The sequence below is a fragment of the Eriocheir sinensis genome, chromosome 18 (assembly GCF_024679095.1).
Source record: "Eriocheir sinensis breed Jianghai 21 chromosome 18, ASM2467909v1, whole genome shotgun sequence".
NCBI classification, from domain to species: domain Eukaryota; kingdom Metazoa; phylum Arthropoda; class Malacostraca; order Decapoda; family Varunidae; genus Eriocheir; species Eriocheir sinensis.
This window is the reverse complement of record NC_066526.1, coordinates 5,025,266-5,035,576: the sequence shown is the minus strand read 5'-3', so window position 1 is coordinate 5,035,576 and position 10,311 is coordinate 5,025,266. Positions and strand designations below refer to the sequence as shown.

The 10,311-nt window shown below is 45.5% G+C and overlaps 1 protein-coding gene across 2 annotated transcripts in view; it reads left to right on the top strand.

The window, feature by feature from the left end:
* Nucleotides 1-591: 591 nt before the first annotated feature.
* Nucleotides 592-10,311, top strand: part of LOC127000245 (probable glutamate receptor) — a 188,175-nt gene continuing 178,455 nt past the window's right edge. For both annotated transcript variants that reach the window (XM_050863697.1, XM_050863694.1), the window contains exon 1: nucleotides 592-744. The gene's annotated coding sequence lies outside the window, so the exon portion shown is untranslated. The remainder of the gene's footprint in view (nucleotides 745-10,311) is intronic.

Here is a 10,311-nt window from a genome sequence, read left to right as displayed (position 1 = left end):
TAATCATCATAGTCACTCATACGAGCATAACGAGTATTGATATTTAACAAGGGCGTAGTCGAGTCATCCGTCAATATATATTCACAGCTTCATTACGGAACACGAGCGCCATCTTCAGTCCTCCCAGCCTGTCAAATTAAGTCCTAAATTCGTTACGGAGTCGAAAAAAATATATATCCTGTTGACGTTACAATCTTTTCAGGGTATTTCAGGGACTTTGTGCATGTTTAAGACAAGCGGAGTGCCCTTAACAAGACGAAGACTACTCCTAGCCAGTCAAATCAAGTCCTAAATTCGTTGTTAAGTTGAAATAGAAATAATTTTGTTGCTGTTATAATCTTTCCAAGGTATTTTAGGGTCTCTGTGTTATGTTCAGGACAACGCGGAGAAACCTTAGAAAGACGAAGGATTCCGGTCAAATAAGTCAGTCAAATGAAGTCATAAATTCGTTACTAAATTAATAAAAAAAATAATCTGCTGACTTTACTATCTTTTCAGTGAATTTCAGTAACTCTGTGTATGCTTAGGACAAGGTGGAATGCCCTTAGAGAGAGAGAGACGAAGAATTCCGGTCAAATGAGCATCTGATACACAAAAGAGAAGAAGAAGAAGAGGAAGAGCTGGGACGCCCTGTGCACCAGATCGGCCGCCAGCCCACAGCCCACACTCCGCAGCCCCACAGCAGCCGACGCGACCACTCAGGCCAGCAGTCGTCTGGACGGTCACCGAAAACCCATTTGTGTGGTATGTCAATACTGGTTATTTTTACCTGTTGTCTTTTTAGCGTCGCGGAGCTCAGTGTTGCAATGTGTGTGTGTGTGTGTGTGTGTGTGTGTGTGTGTCGTGCTGTTGAAGTCTTCCGGTGTGGTGTCGTCTGCCATCTCGAGTCGTGAGACAACCCATTCTGAACTTTGCATCGCGGAACCCAATCTCTACACTCACAGAGTAACTAAGTGAAGCAGCAAGTATAAAAAAGTACCAAGGAGGACCAAAAACGCGATGCAAAGCGGAACAGGTCACAAGAAGAAGTGATTGTTGATATCCTAGTTATATACATACATACGTCATCATTTGCTTTTGTAATAATATAAATAAACTTGGGTGGGACTGATCCTGACAAGCAGTCGATAAAAGACACGGTACCGTGTCGAAATTCATGTATGTATTCAGGATGGGATGTCTCGCGAAACGGGATGTCTGACGACACCACACCGCGATGCAAAGTTCAGGCTGGGATGTCTCACGACACGGAATGGCAGGCGACACCACACCGGCAGAGGAGTGATGCTCGCTGAGTGGTTTGTTTTTGACGTGGGGTGGACGCTATGCCTAGCGAGTGGCCCCAGCTGGGTGTTACCTACCAAGAGGGGAACCCACGAGCCCCCGCCCACTGCGTGTTGTTGATGATGTCTGTTGATGTTGCTGGTGCTGGAGTGCAATTCAGATATTCCCGGCGAGGCTCATTAATATTCTTTGGGCGTGAGGGCGGCCATGGGTTCTGCCGCGCCGGAGGATTTACGTTTGTTCAGACGCACGCACGCAGACGTATAAGGAGTGTTGTAGTGGTACACACACACACACACACACACACACACACACACACACACACACACACACACACACGTGATCAGGCCGTAGTGAATTACACACCAGAGAGAGTGTGAGACAGACACACAGACAGACACAGACAGACACACAGACAGACACACACACAGACAGACAGACACACACGTCAGAGAGAGAGAGAGAGAGAGAGAGAGAGAGAGAGAGAGAGAGAGAGAGAGAGAGAGAGAGAGAGAGAGAGAGAGAGAGAGAGAGAGAGAGAAATTGGAGGAAACTTTCAAATCATGCCTTTGATCATTATTTAATTATGAGGGGAAACTTCCCTTCAAAGAAACAGGTGATTTGAAATTCGTTTTTAAATTGGAACTCGATGATGGGTGTAATTATACGCGTCTTTTGCCGCCCCCGTCACGAAGGGTTGTCTGGTTGTCTGTCTATCTGTCTGTCTGCATGGCTGTCAGGATGTCTGTGTTTGTTTGTTTTTGGCTTTTTCTGTCTGCATATACGGCTAGATAGAAGTGTGTTTTCTGTGTGTGTGTGTGTGTGTGTGTGTGTGTGTGTGTGTGTGTGTGTTGGTTTGCTTGTTATCTGGTTGGGTAACTTTCTTGTATGTGTTCTTATGTGTCTGTCTTCCAGTCAGTTTGTCTGTCTATCTGGCTGGCTGGCTGACTGATTGGTTGGATGACTGACTAGTTTACTCTCTGGCTGGCTGACTAACTGACTGGCTGACTATCTGACTGGTTGACTGGCTGACTAAGTAACTGACTGGCTGACTAACTGACTGACTGACTGACTGACTGACTGACTAACAGGCTGGCTGACTGACTGACTGACTGACTAACAGGCTGGCTGACTGACTGACTGACTGACTAACAGGCTGGCTGACTGACTGACTGACTAACAGGCTGGCTGACTGACTGACTGACTGACTAACAGGCTGGCTGACTGACTGACTGACTGACTAACAGGCTGGCTGACTGACTGACTGACTGACTAACAGGCTGACTGACTGACTGACTGACTAACAGGCTGGCTGACTGACTGACTGACTGACTAACAGGCTGGCTGACTGACTGACTGACTGACTAACAGGCTGGCTGACTAACAGGCTGGCTGACTAACAGGCTGGCTGACTAACAGGCTGGCTGACTAACAGGCTGGCTGACTAACAGACTGGCTGACTAACAGACTGGCTGACTAACAGACTGGCTGACTAACAGACTGGCTGACTAACAGACTGGCTGACTAACAGACTGGCTGACTAACAGACTGGCTGACTAACTTACTGGCTGACTGAGTGGTAACAGACTGGCTGACTAACTTACTGGCTGACTGAGTGGTAACAGACTGGCTGACTAACAGACTGGCTGACTAACGGACTGGCTGACTAACAGACTGGCTGACTAACAGACTGGCTGACTAACTGACTGGCTGTCTAACTGACTGGCTGTCTAACTGACTGTGGCTGACTGACTGACTACTAACCGAGTGGCTGACTGGCTTACTGACGAACTAACTGGCTGTCTGGGTGAGTGGTTGGCCTTCAGTCCCCGCCCCCTTCTGGCTGGCTGGCTGAGCGACTGTATGGTTCATTTCACCCTTTTTGTGTGCGGGCAGCTCTCCAATTCCCAAGCTTTATTAGCATTGTTATGGAGCATTTATATTTTTGTGCGCCTCCCCTGCTAGTGTGTGTGTGTGTGTGTGTGTCTGTATGTGTGTGTCATTTTTTTGTTTTTCTCTGCATATTTTTTCCGCCTACTTATTTCCTTTCATTTGTTTTTTGTTTTTTGTTTGTTTATTTGAGTTCGTATTTCTGTTCGTTTTCTATGCCTACTCCTTTCCGCTTATTTATTTTACCTATTTACTTCATCTATTTTCATTTGTATTTGTTATTTTTTTCTGTCTACTAATTTCCTTTTTATTTATCTATTCACTTCATTATCTATTTAGTTTCGTATTTCTATTATTATCCTTTGCTTCCTCACCTCCTTTTATTTATCTATCTATTTACTTTATTCGCGTTTGTATATCTTTTTTCTATGCCTACTCACTTCCTTTTATCTATTTATCCATCTACTTGTTTATTTATTTACATTTTCGTCCTTCAACAAAGACTTGATCAAGGTCCCCAAATGTATAATATAAAACACACACACACACACACACACACACACACACACACACACACACAACAGTCCTGCCCTGTGTGTCCGTCTTACTGTCTACCCCCGTGTTTGCGTCTCTCTATCCTCTTGTCCGCCCGTTTGTCCCGCCCCGCCTCCCGCTGAGAAGTGTGTTTGTGTATCAGTCAGTCAGTCTGTCAGTCTCCTTATCTTAGTGTCCCGCACCTCCGCCCCTGACTGTCTCCCCTTGTCTGTTTAGCTCACACTTCCCATGACTTCTGTTTGGTTGTATGTTTGTCTGTTTTGTGTCTGTCTGTGTGTGTCTGTCTCGCTCACACTCACTCTGGCTTCGGTTTGGCTGTCTGTTAGTAGCTCTGTTTGTCTGTGTCTGCCTCTGTCTGTCTGTTTTGCTCATATTCTCTCTGCCTACTGTTTGGTTGTCTGTTAGTCTGTTTATGCCTGTCAGTTGGTGATCTTGTCTGTCTCTTCTTGATGGCTGCTTACTGTGTGTGTGTGTGTGTGTGTGTGTGTGTGTTATTTGTTTGTCTGTCTGTCTGTCTGACCGTCCTCCTAATTCTCTCTCTCTCTCTCTCTCTCTCTCTCTCTCTCTCTCTCTCTCTCTCTCTCTCTCTCTCTCTCTCTCTCTCCCGCCACTATCCCCCAGTTAACAGTCACGGAGGCAAATGGTCGTGGTGTTTATCATGGCGTCGAGCGCTGCCGGGAATTAATTACCGCGAGTCTGTTGTTATTTTTTGTGTGCGTGCCGTCATGAGCGCCAATTACCAGCGGCTCGGCGGGTTTTGTTTTGGTTGTCTTTCCAGCGATAACGAATACGCGAGATCCTGCGGCTAATTGGTCACGTCTGGAGAAGAGTTTTGTATCCTTAATCTTTTATCTTATTTCTTATCCCCTCTTTATTACGAGATGTGAATGATGTTAAAGAGTGACCAGCCTGGGTGAGATGATTTAAGGGCAACTACACAGGGCAAATTTTCCGTGGATCTTCAGGCAAACCACGATTTCCACTGGCGTGGTTCTCATATTTCCGTGGTTTTCTGACGTGTCCACGATCTTCCAAAGCTACGATAGATTTCAACGAAGGACGACGGTATATTACTCACCATCAGCAGCAGTAATAGCAAGAAACAAATGAGAACCACGCTAGCGGGAATCGTGGTTTGACGGAAGATCCACGGAAAATTTGCCCAGTGTAATAGCCCGCTTTTTTGTCTTTCCCTTGATAACAAATGCGAGGGATCTTGTTGCTAATTGGGTACGTCTGGAGGAAAGGAGTTTTGTTATTATCCATATTTTTTTTCATGTCATTATTACTATCCTGGGTGTGAAAATATATACGCTTTTTTCTGTGTCTTTTTCTGTATGACAAACGTGACAGATCTTGTAACTACTTGGGCACGTCTGGAGGAGAGTGAGTTTTGTTTATGCCCATTTTTTTTATCTTTCCCTAATCAACAAATGAGAATGATGTTAAGAATATACGCTTTTTTGTGTGTGTCTTTTTCTGTATGACAAACGTGAAAGATCTTGTAGCTATTTGGGCACGCCTGCAGGAGAGTGAGTTTTGTTTATACCCATTTTTTTTTTTCTTATCAACAAATGAGAATGATGTTAAGAATATACACTTTTTTGTGTGTGTCTTTTTCTGTATGACAAACGTGAAAGATCTTGTAGCTAATTGGGCACGCCTGCAGGAGAGTGAGTTTTGTTTATACCCTTTTTTTTTTTCTTTTCCTTATCAACAAATGAGAATGATGTTAAGAAAAGTGACAAGTGATAATATAAACAGCTAATTGAGCACGCATGGATAGTAGTGTGTAGTTTGTGTTTATTTTGTAGTTATCGTTTCCTTTATTCATTTATCATTAAATGCGAATGATGTTTTATCACAAACGCGAAAGATCTCTCAGCTAATTGCATAAGTCTGGAGGAGAGTAGTTTTAATTCCTATCCCTTCTTTATTTTTTGGTTATTTCATTTATTAACAAATGCAGACGATGTTAGCTAAGCTCACAAGCCTAGGTGTGATAATTCGTACGTTCAGTTACCTTATTCTTTATTGTAAATGCGAAAGGTCTTCCAAATAGTATAACAAGCCTCAGGGGAGAGTAATTACATATTTCACTTCCTATATTTCCTTTAATTATATGCAGACAATGTTAGCCAAAGCGACAAGCCTGGGTGGCATGATTTATACGTTTTGGTTATCTTTATTCTCATTAACTAGTGCGTAAGATCATCCAGATAGTGACAAGGCTGAATGAGATTAGTCATTATTTTTAGTCAAGCCTCTCCTTCATGGCAAACGCGGGCCGTGTTAGCTTCATGTAATATCCCACCCAGGCATGTCACTTTACCTAACATTGCCCACATTTGTTAATAAAGATAAGGATGAAAATAAAGAAAGAATAACCAAGAAATAAAACCTACTCTTCTCTAGACCTGTCCAGTTATAAGCAAGATCTTTCACGTTTGTAATAAAAAGAAGGATAACCAAACCACATAAATTATCTCACCCATGTTTGTCCCTTTTTTAAACATCATTCGCGTTTGTTAATAAGAGGAAGGATAAAAATAAAGGAGAGATACGAGAGGCCTTGGGGAGATTAACTGTGTGTTGCCGTTATTCTTCTCTTTACAACAAAAGCGTAAATTCTCTCAACAAATCCTGTAAACCTTGATGAGACCATTTCACTCGTCCGTCCTTCTGTTAACACATTCGGATGATATTAGTTATATGCTTGTGACGAAAAGCTGAGCACTGAGGCCATGCGTAGCTAGCGTGTGCCCCAACTTTATTTCAACCCTTTACAAACTTAGAACAAATTACTTTTCCTTTTTTCTATATATTTATTTTTTTCAGCAGTTGCGAACATTCTAAGTTAAAACGATAACGATAATTATCTTTTACAGAGAAACGCGTTTAATCTTAGTTATAGTGAAAAGCCTGGATCTCATTTGTTATTACTTTTCCTTTGTTAAAAAGTGAAAGAATTTCCACGTAATATAAAAAGTTTAATGGAAGGGTTTTATTTCCCCTTTTATTAATAACCATGGACGGTCTTAGTTGGAATAATAGCCCAGAGATAGTATTTTTCTCTTTTATCAAGTATTCTTTCCTGTTAAGCATAGCAAACGAGTACACGCGTTAAGTGATATAACAAAGAATTATCGTTTATTGTTTTCCTTCCCTCTATTAATTGACACACGGACGGTCGTGGGTCTCATGGCAAGCCTGGAGTGTCTTGTCTCTGCTTACCTGTCCCTTTAATAAAAAAAAATCCCAACTTATTTCAACCGTCATTACACGTTTATTGTATTCCTTCCCTCTATTAATTGACACACACGGACGGTCGTAGGTCTCATGGCAAGCCTTGGGGGACTGCCTGTTGTCTCTGCTTACCTGTCCCTTTAATAAAAAATCCCCCACCTTATTTCAACCGACATTACACGTATAGAGGCCCAAAGGCTAATGCGCCGGTGATGAACTCCGAGGCCACGCGCAGCTATGGCGTATGCTCCCATTACAGACATTTTTTTCTTGTCTTTCTGTCCATTAACTAATTTAGAGGACCGGAATGGCAAGCGTGGCGGAGGTTAATCTTTGATCCGCTGCTGCATGCGAGAACTGTTTCGGGCAAAGAGCCGCTCCGCCGACGCTGAAAGGGAGGGGATAATACATGTGTAATGAGCACTTAGCATTATTAATTAGCCCTGGCCCCTCGCTAGCTAATCCCCGATCGCTGAACACTAAATATTACAGAGACAAATGTGCCACACTATTGATCCGGGGCCGCCGCCACGCGTCGCCACCGCCGCCGCGGCTCATAAGTTCACGTTTCAGGAACAGCGGAAGGAAAGTTATACCGCGGACAGGTTTTCCGGGAAGCGAACAGTGTGCCCCGGCGCTGCGTGCACGCCGGGGGGGGACACGGACGGACGGACGAACTGACAGACAGACACAGACAGACAGGCAGGCCGTCAGAAAGGCAGTAAGGCAGTAGACAGACAGGCAGCTAGGCAGGCAGATATATATAGACAGACAGAATGGCAGGCAGACGGCAAACAGGCAGATATAGACATACACAGACAGACAAGCAGATAGATAGACAGACAGACATTAGCAGGCGGGCAACAAAAAATCAGACATAGACAGACAGGCAAACAGACAGGCATTCAGGCAGAGTTATACACACAGACAGGCAGACAATCATGCAGGGTGGCAAAAAAAACAGACAGGTATGCAAAGGGATTGACACAGACATACAGGCAAGCAAGCAGGCAGACAGACATTCAGGCAGACAAATACACACAGACAGGCAGACAGTCATGCAGGGTGGCAAAAAAAACAGGTATGCAGAGGGATAGACAGACAGACAGGCAGACCAGGCAGGCCAGGGCGGCTCGTGGCAATAACTCCCTCTTTCCCCGTCGGAGGCCGCACCAGCAACAGCACCAGAAAAAGAACCTGCCAACACAAAATCCAATTACAAAAGACGGCCGTAAGTAAACAAAATTCCCCGCCCAACCAACGCCACTGGGTAAGAAAATATCGTCGCTTACCTTCACAAAACCGCAATTATCGTAACGCCAAACGTCCCCCGCAGAGTTATAATAATGAAATCCCGTCGTTAGAGGGGGGCTGTATGCGAGTTATATCGGGGGTCAACACGGACTAATATGCTGCTCTCCGCTAAGTACGAAGTTGCAGGTTTCTTGAGCATCGCCAACCCTGTCATCAGTTACTCTAAATTCGCCAAAACAGGACCGGGAAGCTGCTGCGTGTGACCTCCAACTTTTTCTGGCTCGAGTGTGTGGAGGTGCCCTTGGGAGGAGGAGAGGAGGAAGAGAGGACGGAAGGCAATATTTTTTCTGGTTTCTGGAGGAGAGGGAGGGAAGGATGGCAGAGGAGGAGAGGGATAGAAGGGAGGGGAGATAAGGAGGTACGGGACAGGAGGGAGAGAGGAAGCAAGGCCGAATAGAGAAGAGATGTAGGAGGAACACTGAGGAGAAGAAGAGAGATAGAGGCTTGGAATACTAGATAAAAGGGAGAGAAGAAAGGAGGAGAAGCGAAGAAGAGAAGACGGAGGTTAAAGAGGTAAGGGAGAGGAGGAGAGAGGAAGCAAGGCCGAGCAGAGAAGAAATGTAGGAAGAACACCGAGGAGAAGAGAGATAGAGGCTTGGAATACTAGATAAAAGGGAGAGAAGAAAGGAGAAGAAGCGAAGAAGAGAAGGGAAGACGTAAGGAGGGGTAAAGAGGGAAGGGAGAGGAGGAGAGAGGAAGCAAGGCCGAGCAGAGAAGTACAAAGAATGCAGAGGAGATGAGATTGAGACTTAGATCATAGGGAGAGGAGGCAGAGTAGGAGACGCAGTGAAGGGAGAGGAGGAGGAGGAGGAGAGTGGAGACAAGGACGAGGAGAGGAGGAGGGGTACAGGGAGGTAAGGGAGAGGAGGGGAGAGTAAAAACTATAGTCATGCGAGTCACCCATCGGCCGGCACCCCGCTGAGGAGGGACGAAAAGGAATATTAAGCTGAGAGTCAACACGAGAAGATCGCTCAAATGGAGGAGGGGAAGGCGTAGCAGCAGTAGTAGAGGCAGTAACAGTAACACCAGTAGTAGTAGTAGTAGTAGTAGTAGTAGTAGAAGTAATAGTGACCTTCCCAACCGCCTCGTTCTCATACCTCTTCCCCGCCTTCCTGATCAGATTAAGTGCACACCTTTACCTGCGCTGCGGTGGACGGCCAAACCACTTTTTCCCTCGTCTATTTACCTCTTCAAGCTAATTCATTTGCCTTAACAGCCGAGATAACCATCGGAGGAGAGCAATTAGGTAAACACTGTCACGCTCTGAGCTTTATACGAGCGAAGCGAAACCATAATGAGACCCCCACGAGATAGCGGACCCTGGGCTCGACTCCCTGTGCGTGTGTGTGAAGCTCCGAGGCCCAGCCAGCACGAAGCGGCTACTAGTGTTCCCTCGATTGTTGGGTCGTTGCGTCATTAAGTGATCCTCTTTCACATGCCCGAACCAGCTGTGAAGAGGAATTCAGTGGCGCTGCAGAGGAAGGGGAGGAGAAGGGAAGGGGATGAAAGGGGGTTGGGGAAGAGGAGAGGGTGAGGAGAAAGAGGAGATAGGAAGGGGAAAAAGAGGACTCAAGAAGGAGGGAGAGGAATATGATAGCGATTTAGGAGGAAGAGGAAGAAGGCGAGGAGAGGGTTGAGAAGGAGGAAACGGGAAGGGGAAGGAAGAAGAGGGAGAGAGGAATCTGGCAGGAATGTAGGAGAAAGAGGAAGTAGAGAAGACGAGAAGAGGGTTGAGAAGAAGGGGGAAGAAGGAAACGATGAGGAGGCGGAGGAAAGAAGAGGAGAGGAGAGGAAATGGAGGAAAAGGAGAAAGAGGAAAGAAAGAAAAGAGAGGGGGAATCTGGTAGGAATATAAAAATGAGAAAGAGAAAGAGAATAAGATTAGGAGGTTGGAGGAGGAGGGGGAGGAGTAGGAGCAGGAGAGAAGGAGGAGGAGGAGGAGGAGAGACTGAGCAGGAGAGGGGTAGAATCACACTCGCTTCCCCTCTGCTTGCTCCCCTGTCTCTCCTCCCCTCCTTTGTC